Source organism: Nicotiana tomentosiformis, chromosome 7, assembly GCF_000390325.3.
Source record: "Nicotiana tomentosiformis chromosome 7, ASM39032v3, whole genome shotgun sequence".
In the NCBI taxonomy this organism is placed as follows: Eukaryota; Viridiplantae; Streptophyta; class Magnoliopsida; order Solanales; family Solanaceae; genus Nicotiana; species Nicotiana tomentosiformis.
The window spans coordinates 112,971,702-112,992,389 of record NC_090818.1 but is presented as its reverse complement, the minus strand read 5'-3'; the positions used below and the strand labels follow the sequence as shown (position 1 = coordinate 112,992,389).

General features: G+C 39.2%; 1 protein-coding gene across 1 annotated transcript in view; it reads left to right on the top strand.

Annotated features, from left to right (window-relative positions):
- LOC138896222 (uncharacterized) overlaps positions 1-20,688 on the top strand; it is a 38,517-nt gene that overhangs the window by 2,961 nt on the left and 14,868 nt on the right. The gene's annotated exons all lie outside the window — the stretch shown is intronic.

Sequence of the window (20,688 nt, the reverse complement as noted above, 5' to 3'; positions counted from 1 at the left end):
GAAAAGTTGTGGATATGGCTATCAATTCTGATGTAGTCAAGAGATGTTATGTATGATTTCTTCGCTCATCTTTAATCGCATGTTTTGTACTTGACATTTTCAAAGTTAGGTAGGATGAAGACATGTCATTCTGCTATCAAACACTTTTATCCTTTGCTAGCCCTTTTGAGCCTCAATTTATTTTCTTTCATACCTCTCTTTTGGAATCAGAAATATAGTTAGAAAATGAAAAAGAGAAAACAAAAGAAAAAAGGGAAAGAAAGAGAAAAAAAAGAAAAGAAAAAAAGAAGAATAATAAAAAAAATAAAAAAAAAAGGAAAGGAAAAAGAAATAAAGAAAGAAGGAAAGAAAAAAAACCAACAAAAACATAACAACTTTTAGGTTGGAGCTACGTTCGACCCGATTCCTTTTAAGGATACGTAGGAAGCCTTACTTTGAGATTCGATCCCACCAAAATAAAAATCCAAAATTCCCTAGACTCAAAGACACTGTGGCAGAAATTTTAGTTTTGTAAAAGATCTGATTCCAAAAGTTACAATTTTGAACCCTTTCATCTTAAGTTGTTTTGAGCATTCATGCCATCCCTTCTTTCTAACCCTGTCTAAAAGCGTACATTACGGTCCAAAGAAAGACCTTCCGATCAAATCTTTGAGGATGCCAAATCAAGTGTGTGATAAGGGTTTGATCTTCTTGCATCATGGTTAATACATTGTTCATGGATACAAAGAGAAAATGAATAAAAATGAGTCTTATTGGTGAAAATCCTCGCGGGCACCATAAGGCGACCATGAGTTGAGAGATAAAAAAATGAGAGAGGCTTGATGGTAAAAACCCCTCGGGGTATAACAAGTCGAATGAGGTTGTGGGCTTTACGGAGGAGTTGAGTCGTTGAAGCCCAATTTAATAGCATGAAGGCATGCCACGCACTGAAGGTTAGATTGGTGGGATAGATTTGGATGATCAGTCCAAAATGCATGTCATGATCATTGGATCCAACTAATTCACTCAGATAAGTCTCTTTTCTTCTTTTCTCCAAATACACATTTTTGTTCAAATTCTTTTTACTCCTTTTGCCCAAAGTCACTTCGCTTCGTTCTTTTGGTTCTGTTTGTTTGAGTCTCCTTCAAGTTAGTCTTTGTTAAAACAAGCAAGAAAAGACTTTAAATTCTACTACTAGATTTTTGATTGCACAAGGCGATGTTCGGCCAAGCACATCACAAGTGACGTGAATCAGAAGGAGCAATGTGGTGATAACTTGAGTTCAAATGATCAAGTAATTCTTGAATTTTGAAAAACATAAAGTTCAATAGTTATCAAATGAATGGTAAGATATACAATCACTCAAAGGCTTCTATAAATAAGGTGTGGTCAAAAGTCAGACAACTTCTTGTCAGGTCGAAGCAGCCAATCAGAATGAAGTATGACAGTTGCAAAAGAGGACACTTTCAGCAACGATGCCACAAACTAACCACCTTGTTTTCAAACTCACAATTTTTTCTTTGTTTGAAAGAGGGACAAAATTTTGTTCGTTTGTAGGTAACCTCTACGGGGGAAGCAAGGTTACAGGTAAGCTCATTTTCGACTCCTCAGGACCCTCATGGATAATGAGATTTGGTTTTAAGTTTTTAGAAAATGGAATTTAGTTTTTAAAATGCTCAGGGCCCTCGTTGATAAAGGGATTTGGTTTTAAGTTTTTAGAAAATGAAATTTAATTTTTAAAATGCTATGTTTTGAAGTTTTCACTTTTAAAATTGGATTTTTAAACTTTAAATGCTCAACACCAATGGGATTCAGTCTTAAGTTTTGTTTATAGAAAATGGATTTTAACTTTCAAGTTTTCAGGACCCTCCTAGATAATAGGATTTAATCTTTAGGTTTTCACTCTTAAAAAATAGGATTTTTAATTTGAAAATGTTCGATTTAGACTTAAGTCTTTTCTTATGGAGAATAGATTTTAACTTTCAAGTTTTTAGGACCCTCATGGATAATGAGATTTAGTTTTAAGTTTTTGATCTTAGAAAATAAGATTTAATTTCTTAAGTCTCAGGACCCTCCTGGATAATGAGATTTAAATTTTAAAAGTTTTCAGGACCCTCCTGAATAATGGGATTTAATTTTCATGTTTTCAAGACCCTCCCCGATAGTGGGATTTAATTTTTAAGTTTTCAGGACCCTCATGGATAATGAAATTTAATTTTTAAAATTTATCAGAACCCTTCTGGATAATGGAATTTAATTTTATTAAGTGTTCAGGACCTTCCTGGATAATGAAATTCAACTAACACTCACAAATTTTCCTAGTACAAACTAGGGTAGAAAGTTTTCTTTGTTTTGTCTTTTTTGTTGTGATTTTAGGCACCCACCTAGAGAACAGGGGTATTTATTTCATATTTAATTTCAAATTTCAGCATTAATAGCAGGCGCCCACCTGAAGAACAAGGTTATTCAGTTTAGAGTTAATTTCAAGTTCAAGTCAGTAGCAGGTATCCACCTGGAGAACGGGGGTATTTACTTCAAAATGAATTCAAGTTCGGATCAGAACGTCAGGCACCCACCTGGAGAATGAGGGTATTTACTTTAGAAATTAGTTTCAAGCTCAAGTCTATTTCAAGTTCAAGTTTATTTCAAGTCCAAACAGTAGGAGCCCGCCTGAAGAATAGGATCAATTTTAAATTTTCAAGTTCAAGTCAGAATCACCGGGAGCCGCCCTGAAGAATATGGTCAAATTTTCAATCCTTTCATTTTCAATTCAAGTTCGAAGTACCAGAAGCTCACCTTAAGAATGTGAGTCAAAAGTTCGAGATACACAACAAGACCGCAAGAAGATTCAATACAGAAGAATAGATATGATTTTGTAGTTTTTATTGTAATTTTTATCTTATTTGGCTTTATTTTTTATGTAATGACAGGAACCATAGACCAGAACCTCGACGACACTTCAATCGGCTCGTTACCTTAATATACTCCACCTCGGTATCCTTCTCCATCTCTCCTACTTCTGAACTACACGTGGCCTGATTCCTTTATAACCAAGGATATGTAGGCAGCTCAGATACCAGGGTCCCATCACAATCTTTTTATCCATCATTATTTTATTTTAAATAAGTATCGGGTCAGAACCAATTACGTTGCTTACTTAATTCTTTGATAAAAACTCTTAGAGTTTTCAAGCAAAGAGGGGCAGCTGTAACCACGTAAGTTTGACCCGCACTATTTTTAAAAGTTATTTTTTTTAGCATTTGTAGTATTTTTAATATTTATTTGAGTTTATAGAATTTGTATCTTCAATCTTAAATTTAGAACATAAATTTGAAACACCAAAAATGGTTTCACAATCTAATGTATTTTATTTTAATTAATTAGTGTTGATTGTTTCATTTTATAGTATATCTTGTATTATTTTACATGGAAGAATTAAGGTTTTGAAGCCCATAAATTTCAGATTTAAGAATCCTACTTTGAATTAGTTTTGGAGGAAAGTTTGCCCAATTTTGAGCTCAAATTTCGGTTTTTATTAACCCAATTCGGCCTAACCTGGAGCCCAATCCCTTAGCCCGCGACCTCGAGCTTTTTTATGTTTATTTTTGCTTTTGTGTGTTTCTACCTCAATCTGAGTATTCTTTAAAGTAAACTAGATCAGGTATGCAGCCGTTCTAATTACGGGACTCGGGCAATGTCTAACACCTTCTCCCCGAATTAAATAAACTCCCTTGGAGTTCTGGTGTAGACTATGTTTTTAGAGTTAAAAATATTTTTAAGGGAAAATTATTTTTTAAACGGTGACTTTGGCTCACCGAAATTCATGTCAAGTGGCGACTCTGAAAAATTCCTTTTAAACAAGCAAACTTTGTCACTTTCAAGTTGAAACCCGTTTAAGCTCACAAATCTTTTTATCTTATTTAAAGAGGGTTAAGGGAGAAAAAAAGGGGTATGACAATAGCTATTTTAAGGGTGAGGTGCCATTTTAAGGGCGAAGTGCAGTAACAACCATTTTTAAGTCTGCTATTTAAAATATATCCAAAATTTATAATATATTTAAAGATTAGCCAATTCATCCAAACTTCAGGATTAAGTATCCTGAATTTGGAAATTCAAGACTTGGTGTCCTGAATTTGTGAGTTGCTAATTTGAAATTCAGGTCTAAGTGTCCTGAATTTCTGAACTACTAATTTAAAATTCAGGACATAAGATTTGAACTTCTGGACACAATTTTTGAACCTTAGGACACTATGTCCTGAAGTTTGAATTTTGAGGTTTAAACTCTTGGACTTCAGAACTAAGTATCCTGAATTTGGAAATTCAGGACTTAGTGTCCTAAATTTTTGAGCTGCTAATTTGAAATTCATGACACTTTGTCCTGAATTTCTGAACTACTAATTTAAAATTCAAGACAAAAGATTCGAACTTCTAGACACGATGTCCTGAAGTTTGAATTAAACTTTAGGAAGTTGTGTCCTGAAGTTTGAGCAAAATTGGCTAATCTTTAAATACATTGTAAATTATGGATATATTTTAAACAACACTGGCTACCTAGTAGTGGTGTTCGTCGGTCGGTACGGTACAATATTTAGATATTTATTCTGTAACGACCCGACCGGTCATTTTGAGCTCTAGCACATCATTCGGCGGTTTGAGACTTTGAGTAGTTTCACTATATGTATTATGACTTGTACATGTGGTCGATATTGAATTCCGAGAAGTTCGGAGTTAAATCAGAAGGAAAATTCTCAATTCAGAAGCTTTAAGTTGGAAGAGTTGACTAGGGTTTGACTTTTGAGTAAACAACCTTAGAATCGGGTTTTGAAGGTTCCAATAGGTTTGTATGATGATTTCGGACTTAGGGGTATGTTCTGGTTGAGTATCGGGTCGCTCTGGAGCATTTTAGCACTTATTGTGGAAAGTTGGTATTTTGAAAGTTTTAGAAAATTCCTAAGTTTGATTTGAAGTGGACCTTGGTGTTATTGATGTTTGTTTGGGATTTTGGGTCTTGGAATAAGTTCGTATTGTGATGTATGACTTGTGCGTAAATTTTGGCGTCATTCCGGAATGTTTAAGTATGAATAGCACGCGTTTGTCGAAGTTTGAAAGTTGGAAAGTTTAAAGAAAGGTTTTGACCATCGATTCATAGTTTTGATATTGTTTGACATGATTTGAGGCTTCCACTAAGTTCGTATCATGTTTTAGGACTTGTAGGTATGTTCGTTTGATGTCCCGGGAACCTCGGATAGGTTCCGTATGGTTAACGGATTGAGAATTGAACTTGGGGAATTGCTTAAGTGCACAAGGTCTGGTGCGATCGCACCTGTGAAGGATTTGGTCGCAGATGCAAGACCGTAAAGGCGTGTTTGGCATCGCAAGTGCGGAAATTGGATGGGAAGAGGGGATGTGCAGGTGCGACGTTTTGGCCGCACCTGTGAAATTGCAGATGCGGGGGGAGATGCGCCAGTGCGAAGTGGCGTGAGGTAGGCATTTTCACAGAAGCGGATCCCAGGTCGCAGATGCGAAGTCTGTCCGCAGAAGAGAAGGCAGGGGCCTTTAGGGGAAACCGCAGAAGCGTAGATTTGGCCGCACCTGCGAGGTCACAGAAGAGGTTAAGTGACCCGCATGTGCGAAATGCCTGGGGAGTGTATTAATTCGAAGGGTTCCGAGATTTCCTCATTTTTGGATCTTGCAAACTCGGTTGGGGCCGAAATTTTAGAGGGGTTTTGCTATATTTCAAGAAGTAAGCAACTTTTGGTCGTCTTTATCTATTAATATTGAATACCCATTGCATTTTCCACCTAAATTATGTGTTTTTAAGGTGGAATATAGAAAAGTTTGGGCTAGGGATTGGAGAGTAAGATTTGGGGATTTGAGTGGCAATTTGATGTCAGAATTGGATAATTTTGGTATGGTTGGACTCGTTATTGAATGGTTGTTCAGATTTTGATAATTTTGTTGGATTCCAGGGGCGCGAGCCCAAGGGTTGACTTCGTTGACTTTTCGAGCGGAGTTGGAATATTTTATAAACTGATTAATTATGAGTATTAGAATATATTTTTAATAGTTTTCATGTTGTTTGACTAGTTTCGGATCGATGGGCATTGGTTTGAGGTGCTAGAGAGGCGTTGGAGCCGGTTATGGAACTCCGAAGTGAGGTAAGTTTCCTGTCTAACTTTATGAGGGGGAATTTACCCCGTAGGTGTTATATCTATTATGTGTTGCATGTTGTGGAAGCTAAATACGTATGAGGTGACGAGTGTCTGTATGCTAGAATTCCTGATTATGTTCGAGTAGACTTTGACTCACGCCATGTACATTCATGCGTGGGGTCGAGGACCCGTTAAAGCTTCTTATTCTAATGGGATCAGGCCGTTCGCCTCTGCAGGAATATGTACCACACTCTTATGGGATCAGGCCGTTTGACTTGGCAGGATTATGTACCACACTCATATGGGATCGGGCCGTTCGCCTCGGCAGTATCATGTTTCACATTCTTATGGGATTGGGCGTTCGCCTCGGCATTTCTATAAAACACTCTTATGGGATCGGGTCGTTCGCCTCGGCATTTCTATAAAAAACTCATATGGGATCGGGTCGTTCACCTCGCCAGTATCATGTATCACATTCTTATGGGATTGGGCTCGCCTCAGCATTTCTATAAACCATTCTTATGGGATTAGGCTGTTCACCTTGGCATTTCTATAAATCACTCTCATGGGATCGGGTCGCTCGCCTCAGCAAAATCGTGTGAAATACTTGATAAGAAGTCCGTGTACTCATGAATTTTCCAAACCTGAGAGGAGACCGTTGATTTGGTGTTGACCATTACGTACTCCATTTGAAAGGTATTCAGTGTTTGAGGACTTTGTGTTCACCGTTCAGCTGTAGAGCGTATTATTTGCCTTTACTTGTACTCATTGTTACCCACCATGTTTCATATTTGCCTACTTTATTATATTTGATTTGCTGGACCACTAGTAAGTGTCAATGTCAACCCCTCGTCACTACCTCTTCGAGGTTAGGCTAGATACTTACTGGGTACACGTTGATTTACGCACTCACGTTGCACTTCTGCACTTAATGTGCAGGATTTGACATGTTCATTTGGTGGTCACTTGGTTGCGGAGGCGTAGCTGCTGAGGAGACTCTACGGTGAGCTGTATTCCATGCCATGATTCGTAACACACAGAGTTTCCATCATAATTATTTACTTTATCATGTCTAACTTGTGCTCCAGACAGATGACGTAATTTTATTGTACGTTCTAATAGATGCTCATGCACTTCTGATACCGAATTTTGGAGTGTTCTAGAATTTGTGTATAGTTACTTTACATTGACACACTATTACTTTATATTTCATTTAAATTGTACGTACCTCCTATTTTTAATTAATTGATTTCTTTATCTAATAAGATTCATGATTTAAAAAATAATTAAATAAATAATTAAGCTGATAGTTTATCGTTGGCTTGCCTAACGGCGGCGTTGGGTGCCATTACGACCTATCGTGGAGTTTAGGTCATGACAGCTTGGTATCAGAGCTCTACGTTCACTTGGGTTTCACGAGTCATGAGCGAGTCTAGTAGAGTCTTACAGATCGGTACAGAGACGTCTGTACTTATCTTCGAGAAGCTACATGGCTGTTAGGAGCACTTCCCTTCTTGATTCCTCATCGTGCGATTTGATCCCATTGAAGCTCATGCCTTCATTTCCTTCCTACTCATTCTTATACAATGTTGAGCGCTGGTTATCACTTGGGCATCGAGGATTTGTAATGGTACTGTAGATGTGGTGTAGGATATTTCTCCCGGCGTATTCGAGTGGGCTATTATCATCGCCTTGTGGAGGGGTGTTCTGTCATTTCAGCCTAGTGTTGGTGTTGCCTACGATCGAGATTTGATATTTCTGAATTTAATGGAATTCATATTAACATTATGGTATCGGCGTCCTTGATTGAAACATTGAGGCTCATCGGCATGTTGGTCTTCATTTGTTGCCTCTAGGCACGGTGTTGTGAGATGGAAAGTAAGAGGAAGTTACTAGAGATGGCTGTGTGTCATTACTTCAGGATCGAATCAGCGTTTCCAGTGTTAATGGTTCGAGGGAGATGATCTCTGAGATAGTTTTTGTGCTTAGGAATTTTGAGTGTGATGAGAAGGGCTTGATTGGAATGTAGGAAAGTGTGAGTATTCGATCATTGTTCTGGATGTAATACGTCTTCGAGTTTCAATCGTGTCGTTAGACCTTCGGGCGATGTTAACGAATGAAAGGATTCTTACGGCTGGCGGATCAGTGTGGACCCAGGGAGATTAATTGATTTCATAGTAGAGGTAACTATAGCAATGATGTTGGAGTAGGTCGATATGAGGTTACACAGGGGGGCCATCTCATGCAAATAGGTTAGCAGTTGCGTGGTGTTGAGAAGGTTCCGACGAAGAGTTTTACTTTCTTCCCATCATGGGATGCATGTAATACGATGCGAGCTTGGGTCGCTTGAAGAAGACGATATGACCCTTAGGAGATTGAGCATGCGATGGTGGCTGATAATTCGGGATGTATCATGATTGGTGCAACAAGAGCTTGTGAGAAGTTGGCCAAGTAAAGGTGCATGATCATTGTAACTGGGGAAAATAAGTCGTTGTTGGTCTAGATCTATGTGATTATAGCGTAAAGCTAAGTGGGGGAGCTCGCCCTCTACGATTGGGCCACGTGGTTAATTGCCCATGCAGGTTTTAGATATCGGTGCATTGGTGGATTAGTAATGACCAAGAGAAGGAAATCAAGGGTATTTTGGACAAAGAGTTTGGCGTATATGTGTTACATTTCGCCTTATCGATTCATGTGCAGGTGTTGGGATAACTCAGAATGTATATTTCATATGGATGTGATGTGCAAAGAAAAGAATTCATCTGGTTGCTTCTTTGGAAGTGTTAATGTGCTAGCAAAGCACTAGAGTTTGGCTACATATTTGGGATCAGGTCAGAGTGGGTGACTCTCAACAATGGTCCTAGTGGGTTCAAGAATTAAAGTGCGGTGTTTAAAGATTTTGGGTTTGTTAGGTGGCCGAGGACTGGGCTTTTCAGTAGGGTGTGAAGAATACTTGGGGGAATTTCTATGTTATCATCGGGTCTATGGTGCAGTGTTAGAGAAATAGGAGAAACAACTTTGGATTTGCAGGAGATCTTTTAGAACGGGTGTATCAGTTGTAGATACTGTTGAGTGCATAAGGAGGGTATTATATGGCTGATGGGTATTGAGATGATGTGGCCTCGTGATTTGGGTGACTCGGGATGAGTGTTGTTTGAGGTCTGTTACGTGTTTGAATAGAACTATTACTTCAGAGGCAAGTCAAGAGTAAGTTGGAGGAAGTTGAGTCAGTTTGTAATGGTTTAAATCAGCATGGTTGTGGAGATAATCAGTTCCTTCGGTGTGTTGAGGCTATACACGTGATTCGTGGATGTACGCGTGGGTATGAAAACCACCGCAATTCGATTGATTTGGAGGTATTTGATCATGACGGCATGTTATGTGTAAATGGATCTCGAAAGAGTCATGTTGGTTTAGACCACAACTTGAGGTTTGATTTTCTGCGGTTATGAGGAGTTGGTCGAGTGGCGATTCTTATTCTAAAATAAGTTAAGTGAAAGGTTTAGAGCCGATGAAGTGTTAACTCTACTGATGGTTCAGGAGGTTATGATGAAAACTCTTGTACTCTTGTGTAGTAGCATGATATGTGTAGTGAGTGGTATGGAGATTTGGTAGTTGAGAATCAGGGTTGCAGTTCAGTTTTGTTAATAATATCACGAGCTTGAGAGAGCAGAGGGAAGGTTTCGGATGTTCAGAGTATGCTGGCGCTATCTTAGTGTCGCCTGAGAACGGTGTTCTGTGTGTGAGGCATGGTGTATTGATTTACAGATTCTTGATTTGCACTACAGAATTTGCACGGTTGGTGGTATGGATGTGCAAGCCTTGCTACCTAATGCGGGAGGTCATGGAGTGACTCATGCGAGATAATTGTATAAGGGTGATTTGTCAGCCATTTATATGGTAGATATTGAAATCAGGTATGGAGATTCTAGTACTGTTGCTGATGGGAGAGTTTAGGTCGGGGAGGCGCTCTATTTCCTTTGTTGCAGATTGTAAAAGTTTGTTCCTTATCCGACAGTTGATCGTATGTGTCACGGATATGGTCTTTGTAAATATTGGGATGTTATAGACCCATTTGGAGATAGCCGAAATCGGCTTGAGGTCTGTTAATAGATCTAATGTGAATGTATGCCTTACATCAGGTCGAATGTGTTCATTCAGCATAGCATTGCCTATGGAGGAGTCTTCGGGCGTTAGATGTTATTCTTTTCGTCAGCTATCCTATGTAATACTCTATTATGCCATATGGGTTGTGAGATGGCTTGATTGTTCGCACATGTGTTGTGATCCTGTGTAGCTTGTGATATGATATGAGCAAGATGGCTCTCGAGATGCAGGCCATTTATTGCGCCTTAGTCGTGCTTAGCATTTTGTGGCGCATGGTGCTATCTATCTCCCCAGAGTTGTGTTTATGCACTTAACGTGCTTGTGGTCGACATTCGGGCATTTCGTGGGTAGGAGCATTATGTCCCGATGGGTATCTTCTTGTTGATTGTTATGTGTGTATCAGGTGGCACGCCGCCATGGGTATGATGTTTGGATCGGGTTGCACGCCGCAACATTGAGATGTTGAGTACGGTTCCCTATACTTATTTTTGTGTGTCTTGTTTCTCATCTCCGAGAAAGGTTCATAGCATCTGTTGACCATTTTATTCGTTACGCGAGCTGAGTAGTTCTTTGCGAGACTTCGTTCTTCCTTATGTGTCATATTCTAGTTGTACCTTGTTGGCACATTGATGGCGTCATATGAGATCTTAGTCAGTGTCTAAGGTAGCTTATTTCATGAGCAGCTTGTACGGGGTGAGACGAGGTTATTAGACCTGAAATCAGTGTGATCGGATTTATGTAAGATATATTAAAGAGAAAATGTCACTATTCAGTTCAGCATGAGGTAACGGTTCTTGTCTAGCGTGGAACTCCATGAGTTATTGATTTGACGGGTGGTTATGAGTTCTTTCTTCATTGTAGTATTATGAGGGTTGAAACCGGGCTTATATGTGTTATGAGGTATACTACGGTCATCTGATTTGTGAATTTGCAGCTATTGTAGTTGGAGGATATTATTATAGACATACGAATTGTGTGGTGCTGTTACACCCCATGTTTTCGTACGTAAAAGTATGCCATAAGTAAATTGATGGAAGCTCGGAGATGAGATGTTACATCCCGCATTTTCGTATGTTAAAGTTTCGTCGTAAGCTAATCGACGTAAGTTCGGGATAGAGATTATTTTGGGATTATAAGCGTTATGCTATTTGAACAAGTGATGAGTAAATTCGTGAAGGTGAGAGGGTAAGCAAATCGAAGAAAATGAATTTCGTCGAAGTTTGACATTTTGAGATAAAATACGGTCCAAGCTATAATACCCCGTATTTATGGACTAGTATCATACAAGGTACCACATGACCATGATAGCAAGATGTATAAGGTGTGTTAAAAGTAAGTAGTACTTTAAGTAATTTGAGATAATTCTTAATTATGTGGGTAATTGGTCAGTTATAGGATTAGTGAGAGATTAATAAGTTAATTAAGAAATTGGTGGTTAATTAATTAAGGTCTTTGGATAAGTAAGGAGCCCAACGTGGCAGCAAACTTTGCCCAAGTGAATTACTCTTAATTCATTTGATAATGTGGCAAAATTGGAAGGATTTTGGTGGCCAAGTATTACAAAGTGGGGCCCATACCACCAAGACTTATAATTTCTTTAACCCACAAAAATAAGAAATCTCCATACATAAAAAATGAGAGGTTATGGTGCTAAGTAATGGTGGAAAAGCTTCAGCAAAAGAGTTCACACGAGATTCCATAAGGTAACGACATTGTGAGATGCGATTCTAAGAGTACACAGTGCAATATTTCTCAAGAATATCATACAGATTTTTCCCTACTTCAATTCGCCGTTACGTGTTTTCGCAAAAGACATGTGTTAGAGGGATCGTCAAGAGGATCGGTCCAGGTATGTTAAGGCTATCCCTTCTTTCATTTTGGCATGATCCAAATGATACAAATGAAACGAGCAAAATACGCAACTTTCATAAATGACTCTATTAATAGAAATACTAGGGTTGTCTATATTCTTGATTCCCCATGTGTCTTATTATTCTATCATCTGTTCATGGGTCTCAGAAAATACGTAAGTTGATAAGTTTATTTTATGACATTAATCAAAGGCATAATGGTCCTATGACGTTCCGAGAGATTTTATTGACGTATTTCATATGCACTTCATTCATTTATACATGTACATTGACCCATGACCAGATGACGTTACATACACGTATATTATATGTATATGGGATATGGAAAAAGGTTACGACGTTATATACGCACCACCACCTGATCAGCTGGTATACATTGATGATTTGCCCACAGTGGCCGAGATGATATGATGGGATGTCCTCAGAGGCTTGATGTTGTTATGAACGCATATACCTATGCATGGTATGACATTTATATGCATATGCATGACATTATAATATTAATGATTCATAGAATTGTTCAGACTTACATGTTGAGTCTTTTACTCCATGTTTCTCTCATGTCTATTATTTAATGATTTTTATTCCTTACATACTCGGTACATTATTTGTACTGACATCCCTTTTGCCTGGGGACACTGCGTTTCATGCCCGCAGGTTCCGATAGACAGGTCAAGAGTCCTCCAAGTAGGCTACCAGCTCAGCGGAAGGTGTTGGTGCGCTCCATTTGCTCCGGAGTTGCTATTTGGTCAGTATGATTAAGTATGTATTGATTGGTATGGCGGGGCTCTGTCCCGACCTTTATGACAATTATGTATTCTCAGAGGCTTGTAGACAGATGTCATGTATTTGAAAGGTTGTATGGCCTTGTCGGCCTATGTTTAGTGTACGAGTGCTCATTGTGGCCTTATAGGCCCGTATGTCAAATGTATAAGTTTTTATATCAGATTGGGTCATCTTATATTGAGTATTCCCTTATGTTTATTCTGGTTAGCCCATGATGGCCCATTTGGCCTATTTGCCAATGACAGTACGATAAGAAGGATATGTAACGTTGGTACTCAGTTGAGTAAGGCACCGGGTGCCCGTCGCGGCCCATCGGTTTGGGTTGTGACAAAAGTTGTATCAGAGCAGTTCTGTCCTAGGGTGTCTACAAGCCGTGTCTAGTAGTCCTATTTATGGGTGTGTTGTATACCACACTTATAAGCAGGAGGCTACAGGGCATTTAGGACTATCACTCTTTCTTCTTACTCTAGACCGTGTGGTAGAGCTCAGTTGTAAGAACTCAATTTCCTAAACTCTATATTATTCATAATACGACGATGCCTACATCCAGAAAGACAGTTGGTAAGACATTTAATGAGGCTATGAAAGAGTTGAGTCAGAGGAACTCGATTATTTTATGATGCTTATGATGAGTAAATGTAAGGTCTTCAGTAGATCATGTGTGTACTAAGGCGTGTAAGCCTCTTGATAAGGAGCCTTAAGGAAAGAATATCTATCCACCCTTATGGTGAAAGGCAATGAGAGATTCAGAAGATAGATACAAGTTTGAACAAGTAAAATAAGCAAGATGAAGAAGGGTACGAGGTACCCAGTTAATGAAGATTATCAGTATTTACAATTCAGGCAGAGAAATATAATCCTTTTGAGTTACCTTCAATAATAATAGATGTATGTACAATTGGCCACACCCATCTCATTTATGCCCTATGGGGGCTAACAGAAGTAATATAAGAGAAGGCAGGATATCAGGATCTAGCTGGGGTTAGGGTAACCCAAAATGGTGGATGGATTGTTAGCGTTAGCTGACATTTCCGAAGGATATTGCAAATGTGCTAATAGATCTCCTTGTGAGACACCCAGATGGTGCACTTTAAAATAGTACAGCTAGATATGAGTACTACAAAGATAGGCACTAGAAGCCTTGAAGGGATAAATATTACCTTAGTGTGGCTTCCGTCCCTAGTAGAGAAGGAATGTTAGGCAACCCGAAGAGCCAGTAGATGGAGCAAGGGGAGCTAAAAGCAAAAACATATCTTGTTAAAGTTTTTAGAATAAAGTGATAGATAGAAATGTTAGCAGGGAAATAAAAAGAGAGTTAATGAAGCATTATGAGTAAGCTATGATACATGGATGACAATGGTAGATCAAAAAGATGACAGTATTACAGAATCTATAGTCAAGTGAAGGAAAGGGCGAGAGGCGACAAGCCTTGAGACAACAAAAGGGTATAGGCCATAAAATCATATCCTCATTTTGAGAAATAAGTTTGTGACTCCAACGCGACTACCAAAAGGAAAAGTTATACGCCAGAGTAATAAGAAATCAGCATGGACTGATGAACAAGATAAACTAAAAATGAACTAGGGACTGAGTAATAGTCGACATCATGAGAATTTTAGAGATTGCATCCCGACAATAATAGAATGGACGACAGAAGAATACTCTTTAAAGGTCATTTAGGAACACGCTTCCCTAAAGCAAGCAAGGTGAGCAAAGTTAAGCTTAAGGGACTGTATGTGCTAGTTACACTAAGTGTCGCCCTTGCGAGTAAGGAATTTTGTTATCCTTGGTATAGAAGGATTACCACGAGGCGAGTAAGGATCATCGATGATGTGGAAAGATGACAAAGATAAAGAGGTAAAAAATCTATACGTAGATCATCGTAGCACTAAATCTTAGTACTCCCCTAAATGGGGGATATGGAGTGATGTGGCATTAAGTCAAAATTTAGTAGTTCTAGTAACTATGGAATGGTAAAGGAAGAATGCGATTAAAAAAAATGAGAAAGGGATGAGATTGCACTTATTCAAATCCTACAGATATGCTACGACTCCAGACCATTATGCAAATATGATGTAAAAGAGAGAAAGTAAGGGTTCCTGCTCGAGATGTTATTAATAAATAAGGAGTCAGTACGAGATGTAAGTTAAGATAAAGGGAATAACCCAAGAGGGATTACGCAGATTACAAATATGAGAATGGACCAATGAGCAGTTAGTAGTTAATTCAGGAAGAGTCTGGTTATGGCTAGACAAGAGGTTACAGACAAATCAACAGATCATGCAAGATAAACATAGTGAACCCCAACATGGGAATTCAGTCTCGCAGATATGACATCTTGACCCTTGAGAAATATTCAGATAAGAGTTGGGGTAGTTAAAGGTACCGTATGAATGTTATGGAAATAAAAGATAATCGCACTGGGAAGACAGTCAAGACTTCAGTTCAGGAGCAACCCTACAAGCACAAGGGCGAGGAAATAAGTAACTACGGATAATTATAGGCGAGGAAGAACATCAAAAATTCTGTCAAGTATACGATGTGATAAGCTCATAGCTTTACAAGAGGCAGAGGATCCTCCCTAAGTACTACAATGAAAGACTAGCTGAGGAAATAAGGAAGAAGGCTTCAACCTAAGCATAGTAACTTGAAGAAGAAATGGCCATGTAAAAACAGTTTCACTACAACATTGTATGCACTCCATAAGAAAGTGGCACCTACCGTGGCTAATGAACAGAAAGTAAAATCAAAAGTAATATTCGAGATCATATGAGTTGCACGAAAATTTTGGCATGCGTGGGAACTAAGATAAGCTATGTATGCATGCAACAAGTGGCAAAACGACCAGCAAAAGTAATTGCTTACATTTAAAGAAATTTGAGAAGGAACGAAAGGAATTATTCGATCAGTGATCCATAGTGAGTTAAGTTATGAATACACTTAAGATTTCGGAGTATTATCCATGCAGCATATATGTTGACAATCATATAACTGTAGAAGACTCTGGTATAAGTTAAAAGAAAGAATTGATTCCAGGTCATAGATAAGGGATTGAATTGTTAGATGACGGTATCACGGATATTCCATAGCAGCTATGAAAGACTAAAGTAATAACTAATACCAGGAGCCGCAGATCAGAAGATAGGTTAAGCCTACATAAAGGTTGATCAGAACGAAGAGGAAACTAAAGAGTTACATCAACAAAGTAAATTAGGAGTCTGATTATTGGACCCAGAAACTTATAGAAATCGTGATTGAGAACATAGCAGAATCACTCTTAATATCAGAGGTATAAGAGAGATAGTACAACAACTATATTCTATAATGACTCTATGAGAAAGCCAGTTAGAAGAGTACCATCCTCATAAGAAGTCAGTAGAAGCTCCCACCGGATTGTGTGTGCACTAGAGGTGCAAGTATTATAATAGAGCTTCAAGTTGTGGATGTGAATTATACTTATGTGGAAGGGAGGTCATGAAAGAGATAGAAGATGTGATGCGAGATTTTAAGGTAAGTAAGGTAAATGTGAACAACGTACGAGATACTCAAGTGCAGAAGGTTGTGAATAATCCATACTTTAGATAGTTGGCTAGAAGCGTTGAGATTCAGTATCCAGGAATGATAGCGGTGTCATTAATGGCATATCTTCCAGCCTATGATTTCTAGGTACCGAGAGGCAAGTTGAAGGAAGGTCGCGAGCTAAAGTATGGTAGAGCAACACAGTTTTAGGAAGATATGAGTAAGAATGAGAAAAGGTGAGTGAGAAGGTAACCAGAATGGATAAATCCTCGGGATTAAGCTCATGAAAATAAGAGAGGGAGTCTAAGACTAGTAGCATTTAGAAAAGATGGAATGCTGCCCTGGTAGTAGAATAAGGGTGTAATTGTGATAGATAAAGGATGATGTTTGGGCCTTCGATTGAGTAATGATTTGAAGAAAAAAAGGGGATTTCACGGATGGCACATGATTAAAATACCCACGTAAGGTGAATCACATTGGGATGCTATGAAATATGGTAATATAAGTATGGTATGGCCTCAGGTGGATCAGGAAAATCACTTCAAATGTTCCTCGATGCAACGTAAGCCCTAGCGGCAAGGTATTATGCAAGAAGTTTCAAGTTATTAGTGGTAGATTGTAGATCAATATTGAGGTGAATCAACAATAGATGGATAAAAGTTACAAAGTATGAGATGAGATTAGACCATCATTCTTAAGATGAACAATAATGATGAAGCATTAAAGAACTTAGATTTATGCGTATAGGATAAGCAACGAGAGTAACTTGAGTTGGTAGCAGACCTCAGTAACGATAAATCAAAGTAATAGTCATGGCAGTAAAGTCATACAGATGGATAAATGGATCTATGAAATAAGGTATAACAATATTTGTAAGATCAACAAAGTACCGAGTGAAGAATTTCAGTATACCCATAGATGCCTAGAGGGATATCTTATTATAATGACCCGGTCAGTCGTTCTGAGAGTTGTAGCCCTGTTTTCCCCATTTCTGCTCATTTATGTGTTGTTCAGGTGTGTTGAGTTGTATCGAGTTGGTAGGTTTGGGTTCAGAGTAGTTTTGGAGTGAAATAAGATACTTAGTCTCTTAGTTAAAAAGTTAAGTTAGAAAAGTCAACCGGAAGTTGACTTATGAGTAAACAAATTTGGATGTGTATTTTTATGATTTGGTTAGCTTTGTTGGGTGATTTTATACTTAGGGGTGTGTCCAGAATGTAATTTGGAGGTCTGTGGTAGAATTAGGCTGGAATTGGCGAAAGTTAGAAATTTGACGCTTTTGGTCGGCAGTGGAAAATTAGGTATCGGGGCCGGAATGGAATTCCGAAAGTTGGAGTAGATTTTTAGTGTCATTTGTGACGTTTTTGCAAAAGTTGAGGTCATTCGGACGTGGTTTGATAGGTTTCGGCATCGTTGGCGAATTCTTGGAAGTTTAGAAGTTCTTAGGCTTGAATCCGAGGTTGATTTGGTGTTTTGGTGTTGTTTTGGGTGTTACGGAGGTTCGACTAATTTCGGGTAGTGATATATGACTTGTGAAAATTATTGGTTGAGGTCCCGAGGGGCTCGGGATGATTTCAGATGGTTAACGAGAAGTTTGGAAGTTGGGAAATGCAGCTGAAGCTGCTGTTACTGCTAATTCCGCATCTGCGGAAGGAAAAGTCGCAGGTGCGAGGTCGCTGGTGAGCAAGGATAGTTTGCAGATGCGGGCAGTGTTGGGCTAGGCGGGATACGTAGGTGCGAGCTCGCAAGTGTGAGACCCGGGGCGCAGATGCGGAAGGGAGGAAGCATGCTGGCCTCGCAGATGCAGCATATCACGCGCAGGTGCGCAAGCGCAGGTGCGACAGGTTGCCCGCAGATGCGAAACCTGGGCTCATAAGTGAGTTCCGCACCTGCAATGAATTTTTCCGCAGGTGCGGTTGCGCAGAAGCGAGAAAGGGTCCGCAGGCGCGGAATCCCTGGGGCTGAACCTATAAAAGTAACCCTTCACGAATATTTGCCCTTTTTCCACCATTGTTGAACGGTTTTGAGATTTAGGGCAGTGCTTTTCAAGGGAGAATCATGAGATATCAGTGAGGTAAGTCGCTTGGGTTTAATTACACGCGTTTATGATGTTTTTCCATTGATTAGCCATGAATTTTGTAGGGGTTTAGGGTGAAATTGAGGGAGTTGGGGCTTGTGTTTTGGAGAGTTTTAAGTGAGGATTTGAGGGATCAAACGGAGTCCGATTTTGATGAATTTTATATGGTTAGACTCGGGAGAGGACGAGATTTCCAATTCTTCCATTTTTGACTGGTTTCGTGACGTGGGCCCGGGGGCCGGGTTTTTGCCGATTTCGGATTTTTGGCCTATTTATGTAGTTTTTAATGTGGAATTCGATTTTGTAGCCTATGTTGATAATAGTATTCTGATTTTGGTTAGATTCGGAGCTTTTGGAGATCGAGTCTAGAGACGAGGGCATTACGGAGTAGGATTTTTGTTAAGGTAAGTAACAGTTTTAACTCTGGCTTTGAGGGTATAAACCCGGAGATTTGACATCACGTGATTGTTTGGAAGTGATACCCATGCTAGGTGGTGCGTGTGGGTGTGCATCGTGAGGGATTGAGACTTGGTCCGTCCCATGAGGCCGTGAGGCCTAATGGCTATTATTTGTGGTTATGTTTTTATTTGTTGTTGAACTTGTTTGCCTTCATGTTAGAGATCATGCTTAGGCTTTATTCATGCTCACATTATTCGCACTCAGTCATAGATATTATTGTACATGCTTACCTCAGTCCCTATTATTTTGCTGATATGTTGTGATACTTGACGTGGGCTGTGTTTCCCTTATTTGTTGATGATGGTGAGGCTAGAGAGGTACATGACTGAGTGAGGCTGAGGGCCTGTTGTGATGTATTTGATTGAGGCACGTGAGTTGTCCGTGCAGATCCAGGTATTGTTACCTTAGCACGTGAGTTGTTCGCATAGCACGTGAGTTGACCGTGCGGATCCAGGGATTGATATTATGGCACGTGAGTTGTCCGTGCAGCACATGAGTTGTCCGTGCTTAGCGCTTGGGCTTTGGTAGCCCCTCCGGAGTCTGTACACACCCCAGTGAGCGCATGTACCTATTGAGTGTTGAGTGCTGAGTGCGAGTGCTGAGTGATGGAGTGACATTGCTGTGAGGATTCATTGCTTTTGCTGTTGCTGCATTTTACTTGTTAATTGCTTTGTAACATTTATTGAGTTGATGGAATTTACCTGTTTATTTTAAATTGTGATAAAGAAATAATTGAATTGTTCTACTTAGCTCGTCACTACTACTCAATTCCTTAGTTATTTCTGTTATTACTGAGTCGGTTGTACTCACACTACACACTGCACTTTATGTGCAGATCCAAGTGAGTTAGAGCGTGGCGATCGTTGAGTTCAGGCCGGCTATCGTTGGAGACTGCAAGGTAGCTGCTAGGGTCCGCAGGACCTTGTTACTCCTTTTATCATTTCTTCTTTTGGTCTGTATTGACAGTTAGACAGTTTTATTTCTTAGTTAATTGATTTAGATGCTCATGACTTAGGGACACTCCGATGTTTGGGGCTCGTTTCCGTATTTTCTATAATTATATTCAGAGTTGATTTAGTTTATGAAAAATTCAAATGATGGAAATGTTTTATTAAATTCTTATAATCGATTTAGTAGTAATATTTTAGGAAATAGGCTTGCCTTGAAACACGATAGGCGCCATCACGACCATGGTTAGATTTTAGGTCGTGACACTTATCAAGCTCTGTATATGTTTACAAAGTGAGGCCTAGAGATTGGCTAAAAGACGGAGGAAAAAGGAGAGAAGAGTCGCATAAGCGCACTTATAAGGTCAGAGTCGTACAAGTTGCATGACAGATGGTAGGAAAAATTACGAGATAGGGAGGATTCTGACCACAAGTCATGGTGTGAGAAAGAGACCTAAAGGGGGGGAATGCCCTGGCCTTTGGATTTATTCATAGAACAGTTGCCTAGATAGGAAGGAGAGTACTACAATATTCGCAAGAGCTATAGGTTATGATAATGATAAGTGCATCAGTCAACATTCGAGGACGAATGTTCCAAAGGGGGGAATGATGTTACACCTCATGTTTTCGTACGTGAAAGTACGCCATAAGTAAATTGGTGGAATCTCGGAGATGAGATGTTACATCTCGCATTTTCGTATGTTAAACTTTCGTCGTAAGTTAATCGACGTAAGTTCGGGAATGAGATTATTTTGAGATTATAAGCATTATGCTACTTTGAACAAATGATGAGT